General features: G+C 42.2%; 1 protein-coding gene across 3 annotated transcripts in view; it reads left to right on the forward strand.

The window, feature by feature from the left end:
* The window catches only part of SPECC1L (sperm antigen with calponin homology and coiled-coil domains 1 like), a 123141-nt gene that overhangs the window by 768 nt on the left and 102188 nt on the right, over positions 1–20185 (forward strand). The window lies entirely within an intron of this gene.

A 20185-nucleotide genomic window follows, 5' to 3' on the forward strand; every position in this document is an offset into this window, starting at 1 on the left:
CCCCCCCCTCGTCTGCTGGTCCCTCTGAGCCAAGGGGCTGAGCGAGACCCTCGCGCTTTGCTCTCCCCGCGCCCCAGAAGAGGCTGGGGCCGGCGCCCCATAGCCCTGATCCCTTGGTTCCCTTCTCCAGGCGGAGACACCGCTGTCCGGGGCCCCGAGGACGCGGCTGGGGTAGCAGGGCCGCGGGCGGCGGACCCCGGGTCTCCTGCGGGCTCTGCTTCCGCCGGGGCACGCGCCCCCACCCTCGCCCCGCGCAGAAGGGAGGTCATCCTTAAGCGAGTGGAATGTCGTTTTGTTCCTGAGACCTGGTTAATTGCATCGGGTTGGATATGGATAATCTGGTGTTTTGTTGAGGGAATTTTGCATTTCCCTCAATCTGGTAATTGTGTGGCTTAAGTGGTTATATATAAGACATCACAGTTCATTGTTTGGCACCTCTCCTGGAGATGGCTAGAAAATAAATCAGTTCCACGCAGTTTCAGCCTATTTACAAGACCAAGTAGGAATTCCTGTGATCATTCAAATATAGAGAGCTTTGATTTGTTGATGCCCTTGGTAATTTGCCGGCAAGTACGGGAGGGTCCAGGAAAAATTCCCGTAAATTCGCTGCCCTATATTGATTACAGGGAAAAATGTGTTGTAAAAAGAGCATCTCAAGCCATTGATAATGTTTTCTAAGTTTACAACAGATTCAGGAAACTAAAAAATGTTGCAGAGCCCAACAGCGTTTGCTGTCAGCCAGGAGGATGTATCTTGAGATGAAATCAGAGCTTTGTAGACATCAGCAGACATCAGCATAACACATGTAGGTTATGAAATAGTCAAACCAATACTGACAGGTATATCTGTAAGGAGAAGTCGAGTATTGATTTGGGGAAAATCTTTTTTGGTAAAGAAATAGCTAACTGATCCAGTAATTTTTTCCTCTTTAAAAATGTCTCCTTTCCCCCTTTGATTTTTTCTACACCAAGGAGAGTCTTTAAAGACTCAGCAACTTTAGGTAGCTGGAAAATGTTTCTTAATAGCCTGTGTATACTCTAGGTATGTAGGGCTTTTCTTGACATTCATTTTCATTAAGAGAGTGAATATTGTGGCATAGAAATGCTTTAAACTTGAATTTTTAGGGTGTGTATCTACATTGTGTTGTCTCGAGATGGGATTTCTGTGAAGCACAGGTTCTCTTTATAACCAGTTTGACACAGTACATCCTTAATTTCACATGACTCAGCTGATAGTATTGCTTCGGTTCAAAATTACTACCAGGGTTGGGTTTTCATAATACATAAGACTTGCCATATAACCATATACATATTTATTTTTTTCATTTTTATTTTTTAAAGATTTATTTATTTATTTATTTTTAAAGATTTTATTTATTTATTCGAGAGAGAGAGACAGCCAGCGAGAGAGTGAACACAAGCAGGGGGAGTGGGAGAGGAAGAAGCAGGCTCCCAGCGGAGGAGCCTGATGTGGGGCTCGATCGCAGGACTCTGGGATTATGCCCTGAGCCAAAGGCAGACGCTTAACGACTGAGCCACCCAGACGCCCCTAAAGATTTATTTTTTTGAAAGAGCGTGCATGGCTGTGTGTGTGCGCCCACGAATCGGGGGAGGGGCAGAGGGAGAAGATGTCAAGCCGACTCTGCGCTGAGCATGGAGTTGGGCCTCCATCCCAGGACCCTGAGATCACGACCCCAGCAGAAATCAAGAGTGGGATGCCCAACTGGCTGAGCCACCCAGGTGCCCCATACCATATACATATTTAAATGACATGGCTAACTTGTACTTAGTATTATGCAAACTGTCCAGTTCAGTAGAGGACTGGTGCCAGGGTATCAGCAGGATAGAGATACTCTCTTGGTTTTATGGCTTTGGGCAAATTGGTTTTCCTTTCTGGACCTTCCTTTCCCTATCTGTAAAGTGTGGGGGGTGGGGGAGGAGGAAAGAGATGGAAACGAGCTCCACTTGCCACTTTTAACACTTAATGGACCCTTGTCTACTGAGTCTTCTTCCACTCTTAGTAGAACTGGGTCTTCTCATCAGTTCCATGGCATTGTTTGTGGTCCCTCCCCAAAGACAGCGAGTGAGGCCATCATAAAACTGGTGAGAACAAATTTTGGAGACTCTTGATGAGACCTCTGAAAGGGAGTGTTGAATGGGCCTTAGAGTATAGAGAAAAACAAGGACAATGTGAGGGAGTTTTTTATTAAACAAAATTTATTCAATGAAAGGACTGCCCTTTCTAAAATATGTGTGTGTGTGTATATATACATATATATGTGTCATTTTCTTGGTGTTGAAATTAAGCATCTTTTATGAAATGATGATGGTAAATGGTGGTATATGGTGATTGTAAATGGCAAATACAAGGTTGGTTATCTTATCACAATAAAATATTTTTAGAAATAAAGATAGCCTAAAATCTTTTGTTTTGCTATTGTTGTTAGGTAGTTTAGGAAAAAGTTCGCTGGGCTTTTGGTGCTAAGAAGATTAAAATACAGATTATTTTTTACAGTAAATATGAGTTTACTTTTGGCCATCTGTCCAAATCCACAGGCAACTGGGAAAATTGGTTAAATTTGCTTGGTATTAAAGATGTTACTATTCTGATTATTTTTTCCTACTGGATATAAAATGTCAGGATATTTTTTCGTGTGTGCTTGTGCCAACAAAATAAGCCTAGGCAGGGAAATTCCTCCTGGTGGTTGGAATTGTTAGTGGTGAATAGACTAGCTGCTGAGGTAAGGAACCCCCATGGGGTTTCTCTCTCAGCTCAAAAATCTTTTAGTATTGTGGCCTCAGTCTTTTGCTGTGAAACAACATGACCATTGAGAAATTAGGCTTACAGACTGTATTTCAGATGTGTTGAGGGGAAGAAGTGTCAATGGTTTGTTCCAAAGTGAATGTAGCAGATGATCTTTGTGTCTGTGAAGTCTTTAAAATTCATTCTGGTCTGCTGTTAATAACAGATAAGATTTAAAGTTATCGTAACTCTCTCTTTTTTGGTACTCACGAAACTGTAGGATATCTAAATGTATCAAACACATTTTAAAAGTGTCTTGAGTTAAAATGAATAATGCAGTCTAATTCTTTGTAATACTAATTTCTGTACTTAGAGGACTGACTGCTCTCAGCCACCTCTAAGTTCTCTATTTTCAGAAAATAATTGGGTAACTCCAAAAAGAAAATTTGTCCACTAGAAAAGAGTGCAGATCTGTTAACAGTGTTTTTCCCACATTGTCATTGTAGTTCTTTTCTGGTTAAATCCAGAGGTTTGCTCCTGCCTCCGTCTTTCTAAAATACATCTGTTCATAGTCACCCCACATCCCCACCACCAATTTTAAGTCCGTCAATGGCTCCCACTATTTTCATAATCAGATTTACTAATCCTTATCTTGGTATCCAGGATGCTTCATCACTGGACTCTGGCCTCCATTCTCATCCTCCCACGCACCCTTTTTGGTGCTTCACTGAGTTTTGCTGAACCACTCTTGGTCCCTTAACTCTCTCCAGTCTCCATGTCTCCCTCTGCTGGAATGTTCTTCTCTCACTTCATCCCGTTATCACCTTCATACTCAGCTTAGATATTACCTTGCCTTGAAGGCATCCCTTGACCTATCTCCTGCATACTTGTCCAGCTCCCTGTCTGGTAAGGATTTGGTGCCCTGTGTTTTGTCTGTTCCCTCCACTAGCCAGTGACGTCACAGTGCATAGCAGAGTGTGTGGCTTGACCAGAGGTGGTTGTATCTGCTGGGTGCGTTCGTTATGTGCTAGGCATGTCAGCACTACCAAGGAAGTAGAGATCACCTAAGTCCTTGCCCTTAGGGGTTTCACTCCAGGTGCGCTTGACCTCTCCAGCTGTGAGACCTCTCCCAGTTGTACACACCAATTTGCAAAGTCTGTTTAGTTGTATCTTAGTGTCTAACTCAAATCATTTCTTGAAGGAGGGGACTCTCATATGTGTTTGATAACCCAGAAACCAGGTGGGCATTATCTTTATTCGTAGCTCTAGAAGGAATATGCATTTGCTCTATATTGCTTCCCCCATTCTCCTTGGATACCTTCCACCTTGGGTTTTTTGTTTTTGCTTTGATTTGATGTGTTTGGACAGTAAAGGTTTAAGAAATAAAAATATTAAATTGTGAGTTTGTCTGTTGTGCATATAGCCTAGGGAAAACAGAAGGGATAAAGTGAGGGGCACCTGGCTGGCTCAGTGGGGAGAGCGTTTGACTCTTGATCTCGGGGTTGTGAGTTTGAGCCCCATGTTAGGTGTAGAGATTATTTAAAAATAAAATCTTTTTTTTTTAAGACTTCTTTTCTTTTTTTTTTTTTTTTAAAGATTTTATTTATTTATTTGACAGAGAGAGACAGCCAGCGAGAGAGGGAACACAAGCAGGGGGAGTGGGAGAGGAAGAAGCAGGCTCCCAGCGGAGGAGCCTGATGCAGGGCTCGATCCCAGAACACCGGGATCACGCCCTGAGCCAAAGGCAGACGCTTAACGACTGCGCCACCCAGGCGCCCCTAAAGACTTATTTTCAAGCGTGAGCTCTTGTGTGCACGTGTATGCATGTGAGCGGGAGGAGGGGCAGAGGGAGAGAATGCTCAAGCAGACTACCCACTGAACGTGTATTCTCCAGTCGGGGCTTGATCCCACGACCTGTGACATCATGACCTGAGCAAAACCAAGAGTTGGATGCTTAACCCACTCAGTCACCCAGGTGCCCCAAAAATAAAATGTTAAGAAAAAATGATAACGGGGAAAGATACCTTGTCTCTTACAAGAAGGCCCCATATTATACTTCTTTTCAAAAGAACTGAGGTTTTACAAAGAAAAATAAAAAGACCCTGGTTAAGGGCACCTGGGCGACTCAAGTTGGTTAAGCGTCTGTGTTGGGCTTAGGTCATGATCCCAGGGTCTTTGGAACAAGTATTGAGTCCCACCCTCTGCTCGGCGCGGAGCCCGCTTCTCCCTGTGCTTCTCCCACTCCCCCTGCTTGTGCTCTTGCGCGCTCTCTCTCTCTTTCTCAAATAAATAAATAAAATCTTAAAAAAAAAAAAAGACCCTGGTTAAGCTTAAGAAAGAGGCATTCAGAAAACCTGGCAGTTTTTAAATTAAAACTGTTAAATAAAAAAGGTTAAAAAAGTCCGTTTCTTCCTCTCCCTTCTCATATTCTTGGGAAAAATCCCAAGTCAGCCATTTTCCAGTCGCACCTCTTCTACTGAGAATTCCCGAGGCAGTCCGTTGGAGCTGCTTTTTTTTTTTTTTTTCCCCAGGAACAGTCACAGTTGGACACTTTCTCCCAAGAGATGCCCCTTTTTCCTACGTAGGAGACAGCCAGTGTCCTGAGTCCCACTCCCTCTTTCCTTGGAAGCTTCTCCTTGTAGTTTGGTTTTATCTTACCAGGCTCAACGATTCTTGAGCAGAACCTATTGGATTTTCTTCTTGCACACTTTTCTTTTTTAAGCTTTAGTGGGTTTGAGCCAGCCTTAAATCTTCTCTCCCATGTTCTTTCTTGTCCTCCCTCTCTGGCAGTCCGAGTTTTCTGCAGACTCCATTGAATCCTTACAGGTATCCAGGTCTCCTCTGTCTCCCCTGTTACCAATTACCTGCCCTAGCTCCCTCCTTTTTATTCTCCATGCTCACCTCATTGCTGGCTTATTCAGCCTTGCCCAGTCCCCCCATGCAGGGCCTCCAGCCTTGCATTTTTTTTAGTCTTTGTTTTTTTATCTCCTCCTTGCCTTAAGCCTTGGCCCCCTCCTCCCTCCCATACTCTTCTTCATCATTCTTTATTATTCATGTATTCATTTGCAAACATGTATGTTTTTAAAAAATAATAGGATTATTGAGATATAATTCATATCCCATAAAGTTCATCCTTTTTGAAGTGTATACTTCAGTGGTTTTAAGTATATCCATAGAGTTGTGCGTTGATCACCACTGTCTAATTCCAGAGCATTTTCATCACCTCAGAAAGAAGCCTTGTTCTGATTAATAGTCACTCCCAATTCTCCACTCCCTCCAGCCCCTGGAATCCCCAATCTACTTTCTATCTCTCTAGATTTGCCTGTTCTGGGTATTTCGTAGAAATGGAGTCATAGAATTTGTGCACATTTGTCTGCCTTCTTTCGTTTAGCGTGATTTTTTTAAGTATTGTCCATGTTGTAGCATTTATTAGTACTTAATTCCTTTTATGGCCACATAATAGTTTATACTTTGTTGATGGACATTTGGTTTTCCACTTTTGGTGATTACGAACAATGCTACTGTGAACATTCATGTACGGGTTTCTTTGTGGATGAATATTTTCAGTTCTCTTGGGCGTGTACCTCAGAGTGGAATCACCGGGTCATATGGTAGCTGTGCTAAACTCTGAGGAACCACCAAGCTGTTTTCCAAAGCTGCATCATTTTACCTTCCCGCTAGCAGTGTATGAGGGTTTCAGATTCCCCACCTCCTCCTCGATATAAGGTTTCCAGAGTATTCTTTTACAAAATGGGATTTTTTTTTTTTTGACACTTCTTGTTTTCTTCACTTAGTACTTCTGGAAATTCCATTAAATCAGCTGGCATTACTCTGACTCATTGTGATTAATGGCTTCATAGTAGTATTTCGTAGTAAAAATACACCATTTACTCATTCAATTCAGCAGATATTTATTTATTTAGTTTTATTTATTTATTTATTTAAAGATTTTATTTATTTATTTGACAGAGATAGAGACAGCCAGTGAGAGAGGGAACACAAGCAGGGGGAGTGGGAGAGGAAGAAGCAGGCTCTCAGGGGAGGAGCCTGATGTGGGGCTTGATTCCAGAACACAGGAATCACGCCGTGAGCAGATGCCCTGAGCCGAAGGCAGACACACAGTGACTGAGCCACCCAGGCGCCCCTTTATTTAGTTTTCTTAAGTAAACTCTGTGTCCAATGTGAGGCTCAAACTCACAACCCCAAGATCAAGAATCACAAGCTCTGGGGCGCCTGGGTGGCTCAGTTGGTTAAGTGGCTGCCTTCAGCTCAGGTCCTGATCCCAGGGTCCTGGGATCTAGCCAGCTCCCTGCTCAATGGGAAGCCTGCTTCTTCCTCTCCCACTCCTCCTGCTTGTGTTCCCTCTCTCGCTGTCTCTCTCTCTGTCAAATAAATAAATAAAATCTTAAAACAAACAAAAGAATCATAAGCTCTACTGAATTGTAATGAATAAAATGTTTTGCAAGAAAGTTTTTTTGGCATTTCAGTTACTAACGTTCCTTGTTTTTAAATTAAAAAAAAAAAAAAGCGACCTGGACGTTTATGTTAAAGTTGTATTTCTGAAGGGCTAGTGTAGAGTATAAATGTCAGACAGGATGCTGTCTAGCCACACTGGGATTCTTTTTTTTTTTTTTTTTTAAGATTTTATTTATTTATTTGACAGAGACAGCCAGCGAGAGAGGGAACACAAGCAGGGGGAGTGGGAGAGGAAGAGGCAGGCTCCCAGCGGAGGAGCCTGATGTGGGACTCGATCCCAGAACTCTGGGATCACGCCCTGAGCCAAAGGCAGACGCTTAACGACTGAGCCACCCAGGCGCCCCTGCACTGGAATTTTTAATCACTTCCTTTCCTGACTTTTGCTCCGACTCCCTCTGCCATCACACATGTGCTTAGGTGGGTTGGGTTTCAAAATTTTATTTCTAAAGCGAGTACATAAGTTCTGTGAAGTCTGTGTTAATAGTGCTGTGGAGTCTAATGAGCATCTATAGCAGCGGAGCTGGGAAAGTGTATATTTCATGTGTACCTTTCATTAAATACGGTCCTCTCACAACACATCTTGAGATAGTTAGCACAACTATTATTTTCCTTAATTTTATAAATGAGGAAATGAGGTTAAGAATACAGAGTTAACCAGTGGCCAAGCTTGGATTTGAGCCATGGTTTCTGACTAAAAGTCTTATGTTCTTTTCACTATAATATGCTGCCTTTCAACTAGAATGCATTTGTCATAAGGCTGAAGGAACTACAGTGCTGTTTAGCCTGGAGAATGGAAGACTTCGGTGGGCATTGCTTCTCTTGTAATTGAAATAGTTGAAGCAATTTATTTTGTGTTGCTTTGGCAGGTGTTCTGGTAATTGGCAGATCCAATTGCACTGACATTTGGCTGCATAAACTGCCCAAGAATCGAAGGAGCTGCCCCTTTCAGGTTACTACCTAGTAACAAAGGCTGTGGGGTGTAAAGGGATGATGGGTAAGGGGATTAAACTTGATGCTTGACCTGTTTTACCAAAGTCCTCTCTCCTTTTGCTCCCCTTCTTTGCATCCTCTTTCTACATCCTTTATTGCCTGAGCTCTTAGCTGGGGCTCCTCTCTTCTCTTTCTTGCCTCTTTTTCCTTAAGCCACTCGGAGGCAAGTTTTAAATGTGAGATGGTCTCTTGATAAAATTTAATGATAATTCTGTTTGGCTCATTTTTCTCACATTTGGAATATATCCTCATTACCTCTGTATTATTTTATTTTACTTTATTTTATTTGTTTTAAAAGATTTTATTTTGGGGGTGCCTGGGTGACTCAGATGGTTAAGCGTCCCACTCGTGATTTGGGCTCAGGTCATGATCTCAGGGCTGTGAAATCAGGTTCTCCATCAGGCTCCTTGCTCAGCTTCTTTCCCTCTCCATCTCCCCAAACTTGCGTGTGTACACGTGCTCTCTTTCAAATAAAAAAAAATTTAAATCTTAAAAAAAAAGATTCTATTTTTAAATAATCTCTGCACCCAACATGGGGCTTCAGTCCACAACCCCAAGATCAAGAGTCACATGTTCCACTGACTAAGCCAGCCAGGCACCCCTCCTTCTCTTTTATTTTAAAGATTTTATTTATTTATTTGAGAGAGAGAGTGAGCGAGCGAGAGAGAGAGCACAAGCAAGCCAGGGGGAGAGGCAGAGGAAGAAGTAGACTCCCCACTGAGCAGGGACCCAACACGGGGCTCGATCCCAGGACCCTGGTAGATGCTTAACGGGCTGAGCCACTCTGGCGCCACCCCCCCCCCCCGTATTATTTTAAATAAAGTGACAGTAAAGTATGAATTTGGAATTTATAATTTTTTCTAATACTATTCCTAGAGGGATTTTTTTTTTTTTTTTTTTTAGCTGGAAATGAAAATTGAAGACTGTATACTGGGGTGATAGGCTAAGGAGAGGTTTATTATGTAAGTATGAGATTCTCTGATGAAAGCCTAATTCAGTATTTACTTTCTCACCCAAGGTTTATATCCTTGGAGATAAGCACCCAAGGTTCTCACCCTATTTTGTTCACAGTTGCATGTGATTGTGCAAAATTTTGTACAGAAAAAGCTATATAGATGCTGCGTTTGCCTGGCCAAAGGAGTTGTACACTACAAACGGGCCGAGAGGGTGTAAGAGTGGCAGGTTCTGTGTTGACGTGAGTGACTTCTGCGAAAGGATCGTTAGAATTCTCAGTCACCGCACATCTTTAAAAGTGGTTTCAGAGATTAGTGAAGTCAAGAAGGAAAAGACCTGTTACCTCTCAGACAGCTGATGAATTTTTGCATAGCAGTTACCGGTTTGTCTTCTGTTTACAAAATTAAAAAAAAAATTTTGTCAGAAGTCCAGACTTTAGGGGCGCCTGGGTGGCACAGCGGTTAAGCGTCTGCCTTCGGCTCAGGGTGTGATCCCGGCGTTATGAGATCGAGCCCCACATCAGCTCCTCCGCTATGAGCCTGCTTCTTCCTCTCCCACTCCCCCTGCTTGTGTTCCCTCTCTCGCTGGCTGTCTCTATCTCTGTCAAATAAATAAATAAAATCTTAAAAAAAAAAAAAAAGAAGTCCAGACTTTAGGTATTTGTTCAGGGACTAAGTCTCTGTGCCATGCTGTGTCAGAAGCTTGGCAGCTTTCAGATGGTGAGGGTAGCTGAACTGAAAAAGGTTGCTTCAGGAGACAAGCAAATGAGACAGTCAGGAGAATTCTTCCTGAAGTACCATACAATGCTTTTTAAAATAACTGAAGTTATCCCACTGGTGTCTGGACCCTTTAGAGATGAACCATTGTGAATATCTGATATCTAGCTAACCGATGTTAGTGTAGGAACTTCCCATTTCCGCTGATGTCTCATGATAAATCAGCCCTCCCAGCCCCCACTGCAGGGCTTTTTAAGAGCAGGAAGGAGGACCCAACTACTTTTAAGGCTGTTCATTTGGTGTGGGGGCATCTCTGGTTATTAGCTGTCCCAGAATCTGCCTCTTGATAACGTTTACTCACTAGTCCTATTCCTGCTTTCTGTATCTTTTCAAATTTGAAAACAGCCATATTTTTTAAACAATCTACTGAGTTGAAAGTCCCTCTTCTTTGACTTGTTTCCAGAGCCCTATATTAGAATTTGAAGACTCCCATTTTCTAAGTTGGGGGTAAGAATGCTGTGATGTTTGTATGGGGATCTATTATTCTTAATATCTGCTACTAGTAACCTTTTACTGAAATTCAGAGTTTGCTCACATCATGTAGTAGTGTTGCAAAATTTTACTTTGTAAAGAATTGGAATGAAACAGAGACATATTTTATATGTTCTCTTTTCCTTTTTAAGATTTGAGAGAGAGAGAGCACACACGAGATGGGGGGGCAAAGAGGGAGGGGGAGAAGCAGATTCCCTGCTGAGCAGAGAGCCCAACACGGGGCTTGATCCCAGGACCCTGGGATCATGACTTGAGCCAAAGGCAGATGCTTAACTGACTGAGCCACCCAGGCGCCCCTCTGTTTTCTTAATATTTAATTGGTTATGTTATATTGAAATTCTGACATGTGACTGAGCTTTATTGCTTGAACTTGCAATACATTATTCATGCAGTGAAGGGAAATAATATGATCCTAAATTGGCAACAACCAAATCAGTGTAATTGAGGTATATGGTGTATCTCAGCGTTTGAACAAGGAAGTGTGGACCGTGACATTGTGAACTCAGAAGGAAGTGCTTTCCTGCTGTTTTTCTCTTTTTCCCTCTTATATCCTTATCCTACCAGTAATCGGTGAGCAGAAGTTCTACACTGTTACAGGATGTCTTATAACAGCAGTGAACTGTGTAATAGGTGGTTAACTGGCCTGTCTAGAAAGAGTTTACTAAGATTTTCTTATGACACACATGTCATTTTCAGCAGTGATTCAGGCTGTTGACCTCATAGCTTTGATTTTTGTCTGTTTATCGGGTGTTTGGTTCCATCCTCTGTACAGTTATTAAATGATATCTTTAAGGTACTTACCCTGCCTTGCCTCAGAAATGGGCATTTGCATCCTCAGTGGGGCCTGGGGGAGCAGTCTGTATACAACTGCCAGCTGAGGTTGTGTTGATAAGTGCTGGGGGGGGGGTGCTCACGAAGAGAGGGAGACCATGTGTGAGCGTTGGTATTGGTGCCTTAAGTTCTCTGAGCTAGACCTCGAGGGGACTTGAGCTGTGCTTGGCCTTTGAGATTGGCTTTGAAGGAGGAGGCGTTTTCAGTGAATGGACATTGGAACTGGGGAAAGAACACACCAGTTGGTGGGAGCTGCGTGAGTAAGGCAGAGGTGACCAGTGTGGTTTCGTGGAAGAGAAACAGACCTGCTGCTCTAAACTTAGGCTGTTTGGAGAAGAGTCCCAGAGAGTGGTTTTGGAATTGTCGGCCAGGCTGTTTTGTGGAGAACTGGTGTTAAACAAGGGGATTTGGACTTTTAATATTCATGTTGAGTATAACATAAGCCTTCTAACTGTCTTTCTTGTCATGGTTCACTTTGTATATTATTTCTTGTGTTCTTTTGCTCCCTTGCCTATTGCTGCCTTTCCTTTTCTCTCTACTTGGAGGGACTCTGTGCCAGGCCTGAGGTTGCCAGAGAAAATACAGATGCTCGACTACATTTGAATTTGAGATAAACAGCAGTTTTTTTTTAATAGTCTAATTGTGTACCAGATGTTGCCTAGATAAAACAGTGTGAGGTGAGTGCTGTGGTGGAAGTACCACCACAGCAGGAAGTCAAATGACAACAGATGTCATTTGAGCTGAATCTTGACATGACATGTGAGCTGTTATTTCTCGGGCAAGAAGATGGTAAGGGGCTTTTAGGAATAGCGAGTGGTGGGAGTAGAAGTGTGGGTATTTGAAAGAGTGTTGCTACATTTGTGTGTAAAATGGGGAACCAGGTGGGGAAGGTGGGTGGGAGCTGGGGTCTGGAGGGATGTGTATTGGTCACTGGGGTGTTTGGTCTAAGACAGGCAGTGGGGCATTACCTAGTGGGGGAGTGGCAGGGTGGGTTTTGTGCTTCAGTGTAGAGAAACAGTTGTGGTACAGGAGCATTGCAGGCAGGGAGAACGGCAGGAGGCTGTGGTAGTTGTCAGGCTGTATGTTTTCCCTGACACAGGAAGAGGCTGTAATAGGGCTGGCAGGGCTGGAGAGGAGGGAATGCTATAAGCCATACCTACTGTTGGTTGCCAAGACATGTCCCACCATAGTTAAATGTCTCTGAACATAGAGCACACCAGAGGCCCTCTAGTCTCACTCTACAGACCACCCCTTGAGATAAAGAAAGACAGCCCAGGGAGTTACCCAGGTGTGGTGGAGTGGGGTGGGCTTTGGAGTGAGACCTACTCAGATCCCTGCTGTCATATTTGCCAGCTTTGAAGGCTCGGGTTACCCTTTTTTACGGTGGACTTGATAATCGTACCCATCTCCTTAGATGAAGGAGGATTGAATGAAACGATGTGTGTGAAATTTCCAGCATAGCGCTTGGCATATAGTTTCCCTTCTTTCCTTTTTGCCAGCGAGGTTTCAGAGGGATGGGAGAATGGTGGAGGTTGGCCATCATGTTGTCAGTTTCTGCCAGGCAGCAAGGGGATTGCAGAAGAAGGTACAGGTAAGCAGTGAGGCCCTGTGGCTCCTTCTCACATTTCATTCAGGGAGATCAGAGAGAGCCCTTCTTTGAGCTGTCTGTCCTTTCCCAGGAAATGTGGACGGAAACCCAGGGGAGTAATAGGCCTGTGGCAGAGACATTACCTGCCTGTCAGCCAATTCTGTTGAGTTGGGTTTTTCAGCTCAACAGAATGTCTGTGCAGATATGGCCCTGTGTACGGTAAGGTACAGAAAGATGGAGCTCTTCCCTTCTTCCCAGGCTTAAAACCAATCCCTGTACACCAAAGTTTCTAAGTCTTGGCACTATTGATATTTTGGGTCATATAGTTCTTGGTTCAAAGGGGCTGTTACGTGCATTGTAGGATATTTAGACCATCCCTGACCTGTACACAGTCGATGTCAGTAGCGCCTCTACCCCCATCATGATAACCAGAAATGTCTACAATCAGTGCCAATGTCCCCAAGGGGGCAAAATTTCACTGTTGAGACTACAACCTTTTACTCAGTAGACAAAAGGAAAAAGGACTCTTCAGTATTTTTTATTAATTTTCATTTTTCCTAACCAGTGAAATGCTTATTGAAAAAGATTCCATTATTATTAAACCAAATTCAAATTCGAATCTTTTTTTTTTAAGAAGAGGGTGTGGGGAAGGGGCAGAGGGATAGAGAGAGAATCTTAAGTAGTCTCCACACCCAGCATAGAGCAGCATGGAGCTGCATGCAGGGCTCAGTCTCACAACCCTGAGATGATGACCTGAGCTGAAATCAAGAGTTGACTGCTTAACCAACTGAGCCACCCAGGCACCCAGTCTAATCTATTTTAACTTGTTTAGTTTAGAAAGACTTCCTTTATGCTATTGACAAAACAATTCTCTAATCTAAATTTTTGGTTTTTTTAGTTGAACATTTAGGAACCTTTTTACTGCTTTTTTTAAAATGAGTTTTTCAGTATAATTTATATACAACAAAATGGTTCCTTTTAATTGTACAGTGTGATGGGGTTTGAAAATGTATATGGCCATATAAACAGCACCTCAGTCCAGATACAGAGTCCAGATTCCATAACCCCCAAAAGTTCCCTTATATGTTGTTCAATTAATTTCCCTTCTTCCACCCCCAGGCAACCACCGATCCGCTGTCTCGGCCACTGTAGAAAAGTTTGCATTTTGTAGAACATGTAAATGGAATGTATCAGGCTTCTTTCTTTTTTCTTTTTTAAGATTTATTTATTACTTGAAAGAAAGCAAGGGAGAGGAAGAGACAGAATCTCTTGCAGACTCCCTGCTGAGCAGGGAGCCCAGCTCGGGTCTTGATCTCATGGTCCTAAGATCTCAACTTGAGCTGAAGTCAAGAGTCAAATGCTTAACAGACTGAGCCACCCAGGCACCCCTCAGGCTTCTTTCATTTATCATATTGCTTTTGAGATTCATCCATGCTGTTCCATGTTATCAGTGGATGCTTCCTTTTTCTTGCTGGATTTTATTTCATTATATAGCTGTACTACAGTTTGTTTATCCATTCCCTTGTTGATGGGAATTTGGGTTGTTTCTGGTTTGGGGGTATTGTATATATTTTTAAAAAGCTGCTATGAACATTTGTGTATGTCTTTGTGTGCATATATGTTTTAATTTCTTTTGGATAAATACCTGGGGCTGAATTACTGGGTAATATGGTATGTGTTTAAATTTATGAGAAACTGCCAAAATGTTTTCCAAAATAACAGTACTGTTTTATACTTCTAGCAGCAGTGTGTGAGAGTTCCAGGTGTTCATGTCCTCACTGACACTTTGTCTCTTTCCTTTTGGCTTTTCTAGTGAAGTGGTTCAAATCTAAAATTTTAAGCTTCTTATTTTTTATTTATTTAAATCAAAAATTTATTTACTTATTTATTTTTAAGTAAGCTCTATACCCAAAGTGAGGCTTGAACTCACAACTCTGAGATAAAGAGTTGCATGTTCCGACTGAGCCAGCCAGGTGGACCTTTGAGCTTTTTCTTTTTTTTTTCTTTTTTTTTTTTAAAGATTTTATTTATTTATTTGAGAATTAGAGAGAGCACGAGTGGGGGGGGGTGCAGAGGGAGAGGGACAAGCTGACTCCACACTGAGCAGGGAGGCCAACACAGGGGCTCAATTCCAGGACCCTGGCATCAGGGTCCTCAGCCGGAGGCAGATGCTTAACTGACTGAGCCTCTCAGGCGCCCCCCCTTAAACTTATTTTTAAAGGATTTTTTACACTGTTACATTTGAACGATTAATGAAATGCAAAGAAAATATTTCATTTTGTATTTTGGATCAGAGTTCGTTATAAATATAAAAATATATCAAATTGGTGTTTTTAATTAAAAATATGGCCGACGGTTTATTTTATGAATATAGCATTGTGCAGTTATGTAACTGCCTGCCAAAACTCCGAGCATAAAGCTGTGGTTTGAAGGGGTCCTGAATAAACGTTTTCTTTTTTGTAAATATTCACAAAACTTGGCTGAGGAGGGAATGGCCAGAAAAGACTCAAAATTTCTTGCATTCTGGGAGTTTGAACTTTGGGAACCAATTTGTTTTGGACTAAATCTGGAAAAATCATTTGTGTATTGTGGCCAGAAATTCTTTTAGGCTGTCCTTTTCCAGCCTTGTCACTTGTCTGGAATGTTAAGTATTGTCAGTTTAACGGCCTTTCAGCAGCTTATGTTAAAAAGAGAGATCTCCAGAAATGGATCTGAAGAGGTCTTGGTATAAGATTAGGTTTTTTTTGAAAAGAGAGAGAAAGGCAAACTAAGAACAGAGGCTTAACTATAGAGAACAAACTGATGGTTACCAGAAGGGAGGTGGGGAGGGTGGGTTCAATAGGTGATGGGGATTAAGGAGTGCGCTTATGATGAGCATTGGGTCATGTATGGAAGTGTTGAATCACTATATTGTACACCTGAAGCCAATATTACACTGTATGTTAACTAACTGGAATTTAAATAAAACTTAAAAAAACCTAAAAAATACTTTGTTATTATTTGGAAAGTAGTAAGAAGACGACTTATGGTTCTAAGTTTGAAAAATCCAGGGAGCCTCTAGTTTCTAAAGATTTCCTTGGGTTAAATCTTGTAGAGTAATAGAAATCATAAATTAATACTGGTGGGCTTCTCTCTGGCCAAAACCAAATGGGCATAGAGTTGTGCTTTTGAATTTTTGTTGCTGATAATTAACTCCTTTTCTTAGCATCCTGTCAGTCAGTAGCTGTGATTTAGTGGAAAGAGCGCAGACTCTGGGCAAGCTGTTTACATCACTAAACCCCAATTTCTTCCTCCTTTCCAGCCACATAGGGTGATGATGAGAATCAGGTGTGCTGGTGCAGCACTGGCCTTTCTCCCTGGCAGGCCGATGGTCTCCAGGCAGCTTGCTCATAATTTAAACACCACCACAAGTGTCTCTACCTCCTCATGACTGTCTCCCCTTAACAAAGCCAAAGTTTTGAAAAGGTCTTTATCCTTCATCTCCTGCTCAGTTTTTTTTAATCGCATTCTATTGCAGTCTTACTTGGCCCCTGACCTTCCTTTTGGGGCTGTTAGCTCTGCTCACCTTCAGCTCCTTATTGCTAACTTCAGTGTCCACTTGGGCATGGCTGGTCAGTGTGGCCTTTCTCCTGTTGATACTCCCTTCACAGAGCGTGGCCAGACGGAAAGGAAAAAGCTGGGAGGGAAAGTGGGGAGAAATCAGAGAGGTAGCTGTTTTTTCCTTCTTCTGCGACCGTGGGGGTGTTTAAGAGTGGTACACCCCTAGGGTAGGGAGAAGACCCTGGGGCGAAGTTCCTTCCTTCTCACGGCTGGAGGTGGAAGTGGAGAAGAGGTGGCTGAATGCCACTTTCCCCCCTCAATAAGTCATAATGTGGATCATTGATTTCTGGAAACAATACCGTAACAAGACAAACTACCATATTAAATGTGCACGTTAGCTGATAATCACACCCTGATTTTAGGCATGAAATAAAACCAGTGTCAGGGCACCTGGATGTCTCAGTCAGAAGACCATGTGACTCTTGATCTCGAGGTTGTGAGTTCAAGCCCCACGTTGGATATAGAGATTACTTAAATAAATAAATAAACTTTAAAAAATCAGTGTTAAAAATGAGAAAGTATTGTATTACAATAAAAATAAGCATTTGAAAATTGTCAGTAAGCATTATAATTGTTAGCTGCTTAGTAATCATTGAAGTATTTTGGGCAGTAATGGACTTTTGTATGTGGATCCAGACTAGGCAGAGCATTGTATGTCAAAAGGCATTTCACCTCGGCTTCTCTCCTTCCTCTCCCTGTTTTGTGCATCTTGCATACATGCCCACTTGCACAAGTGCAGGGTTTTGGCATGACAGGGCTCACGCTTTTCCTCTGAGTAAGCCTTGACTTTTTCAGTGGAGCCTTGCTCCAAGTCTGTAAAATGTATATATGTAAATGCACTTTTCTGATTGTCATAATTTACAAAAGAAGGGTTAGAAACGTGTATGTGTTGAGGAATTCACTATCGGATCAGTCTGTTGCATTAGGATTTATCTAATTAAAACATTTCTTACTGAATTTCTTCGGTGTTCTGTTTGGTTTTGTAGCCCACATGCTTTTATCAGATTGGTTTTTGGTTTTGATTCATTTAGTAACCTGTAGTTACTGACTCCAGTGTGGCTAGTTTCCTAAATTTCAATTTTCCCTTGACTGTGTGATTCCTTCTCCTCAGTGTTTTAAGTCCGTTCTTATTTTACATTTTAATATAATCCCTACATTTCAAATATGGAGTTTGTGAAATAAGAGAGAAATGTATCTAGGTCGTTTGGGTTGAAACCCTTTTTGGATTTTTAGTGGGCTATTGATAGGCGTAAAAAAATCATACCTAATCAGCAGTTTCTTTTTTAAAGGTAGTTTTGATTCCTGGTTCTGAGTGGTATAAATTATGAAATAGGATTTTTGAATTTCTGGGATCCTAATCCATCCTCCTTACCTTATAAACAAGGCTCACATAGTTAGCATGAGTTACCAAGGTCATGCAGACTTGTCAGGCTTGCGACCATAATCCAGGTCTCCTGATTATCATTCCAGTGAACTTCCTACCATGTATTTTCAGTATTTCCTGATATATAATTTTCAGTGGGAAAGAACCAGAAGCAAGTGTTGTTTGTTGACATCTGTGTGCAATAGTATATAATTTAATGTAAGTAGTGAGTATAAACAGTCTTTAGTCATTCTTTATAAAGGGTTTCTCTTACAAAGTGCCTTTTGAATTGCTGCTTTATTTTAATAAGACATTAGTCATACTTGGGGCATGCAGTGTGTTCTTCTCTACGTTATGATAGCTCACATTTATCCCATCTTTACTGTGAGCTGTCACCTTGCTAAGCAGTTTAGGTTCATTACTTCATTTAATCCTCTCAACATCCTTATGAGGGAGGTAGCATTAGCCGCCCATTTTACCTGTGAGGAAACTGAGATTTCAGAGAGGTCGAATAACTTGCCCAGGGATACAGATTTGTTTGTGCCAGGTAGGGCAGTCTCTGGGATACTGTTGTTTTAAAGAAGCACAGTAGGTTTAAAAATATCAATTAAATAACAATTAAATTTAAATAGTTTTAAACAGCAATACAATTTATATAACAAAAGGAAAGAGGTTCTACTTGGAGGTGAATAGGAGGCGTTCAAAGGAAAAAGTAGTGACAGTGTCAAGATCCTGGTGTGACTGGGGGTGCCTGGGTGGCTCAATTGGTTAAGCTTTGCTTTGGGCTCAGGTCATGATCCCAGGACCATGATCCCAGGACCCCCACATCGGGCTCCCTGCTCTGCGGGAAGCCTGCTTCTCCTCCCACTCCCCCTGCTTGTGTTCCCTCTCTGGCTGTCTCTTTATCAAATAAATGAATAAAATCTTAAAAAAAAAAAAAAAAAGAACAGTGAGGTGTTTACAGTTTCTTCAACATTTCCGTGTGTTTGAAAATTTCCGTAATAAAATGTTAGGGGAAAAAAAGAGAAAAAGCAGCTTAATGGCCATTTGCGTGAAAAAGACATGTAAGTATTAGGTAACCATGAACTCAGTTTGTGCTTCTGTTAGCTCCTAGAAAAGCAGCTTTTCTTTCTTTAGATTAAGTTAAGAGGAGCTTCAGTGTCTAGATCAAGAGAAGTAATAGTCATACTGAGCTCTGCTTTCCAGACCAGATCTGTATAGCATCTGTGCCCAGTTCCAAGGGCCTGTGCACCACGTTGCCAATGAACACAGATGGTGTGGAATCTGGAGGTACGGCTGAAGATTCGTGGGGCTGATGTGGAAGAAGGGCGGGCATAGAGTAGTGCTGTGGTGATCTTCAGATCCTGGGAGAGCTGTGGGATGAGAGTGGTACTTTTTTAAAAAGGATTTTATTTATTTATGAGAGTGCTGGGGGCAGGAGCAGAGGGAGAGGGACAGGCAGACTCTACAGTGAGCATGGAGCCCAAACCTGGGCTCGATCTCACAACCCTGAGATCATGACCTGAGCTGAAATCAAGAGTCTGATGCTTAACCAACTGAGTCGCCCAGGCGCCCCAAGAGTGGTACTTTTGAATGGAGAGCTTGGAGTCAAGTCAGAGGAAGGGAGTTACAGGGAAGGAGATGCCAATCAGGCTTTCTCATGCCTGAGCCTCGCCAGTATGTTACGCCCCTTCAGCCCATCCTCCACACCAGCCCCAGGTCTGTCTTTAGGATTTGTAAATCCGAGTTAGGGCTGCACTGACTTTAGTCTGTCTGTAGTTTGCCATCCTGTTTCGGACAGAGGCCAGGGCTTGACTGGCCTACTGGGCCCTTCCCCACTAGTCCTCATTTTGACATTTCTGTATTCTAGCCAGACCCAAGTTCTTAGAGTCCTTCAAGTGAGCCCATGCTTTCTCACAACTCTGTGAGGTGTACCTCTCAGCCAGTTCCCCAGAGGCAGAATGGAGGACTAGTTCTTTCTACTGCCATTGTGCCTTGTATATCTGTTTACCTTATATTATCAGTAGAATTTATGAAGGGTGGGGTCCTCTTCACTGTTTGTTTATGTATCTTGTTTCTTCCACTAAACTGTGAACTCCTTGGAAGTAGGTATTTTTGTCCTAATTATCTTTATGTGTCCATGTATTATTTATGCCTTGTCTGACGAGTGTCGTAGAGAACTGGCATTTCCCATGGCACAAAGTAAGTATTCAGTGAATGTTGAGTAAGTAATGACTTGCTTTAGAACTTCTTAGTAGTCAGTCTCCTCCAACAGTAGATGTTAGTGGCTAGAAGATTTTTTTTGTCAGTGATGTTGCATACAGGATTTCCTATAAATGGGCTCCAAAATATTTACCATTTTTAAGAGTCTGT

Source organism: Ursus arctos, unplaced genomic scaffold (genome assembly GCF_023065955.2).
Source record: "Ursus arctos isolate Adak ecotype North America unplaced genomic scaffold, UrsArc2.0 scaffold_34, whole genome shotgun sequence".
NCBI classification, from domain to species: Eukaryota; Metazoa; Chordata; class Mammalia; order Carnivora; family Ursidae; genus Ursus; species Ursus arctos.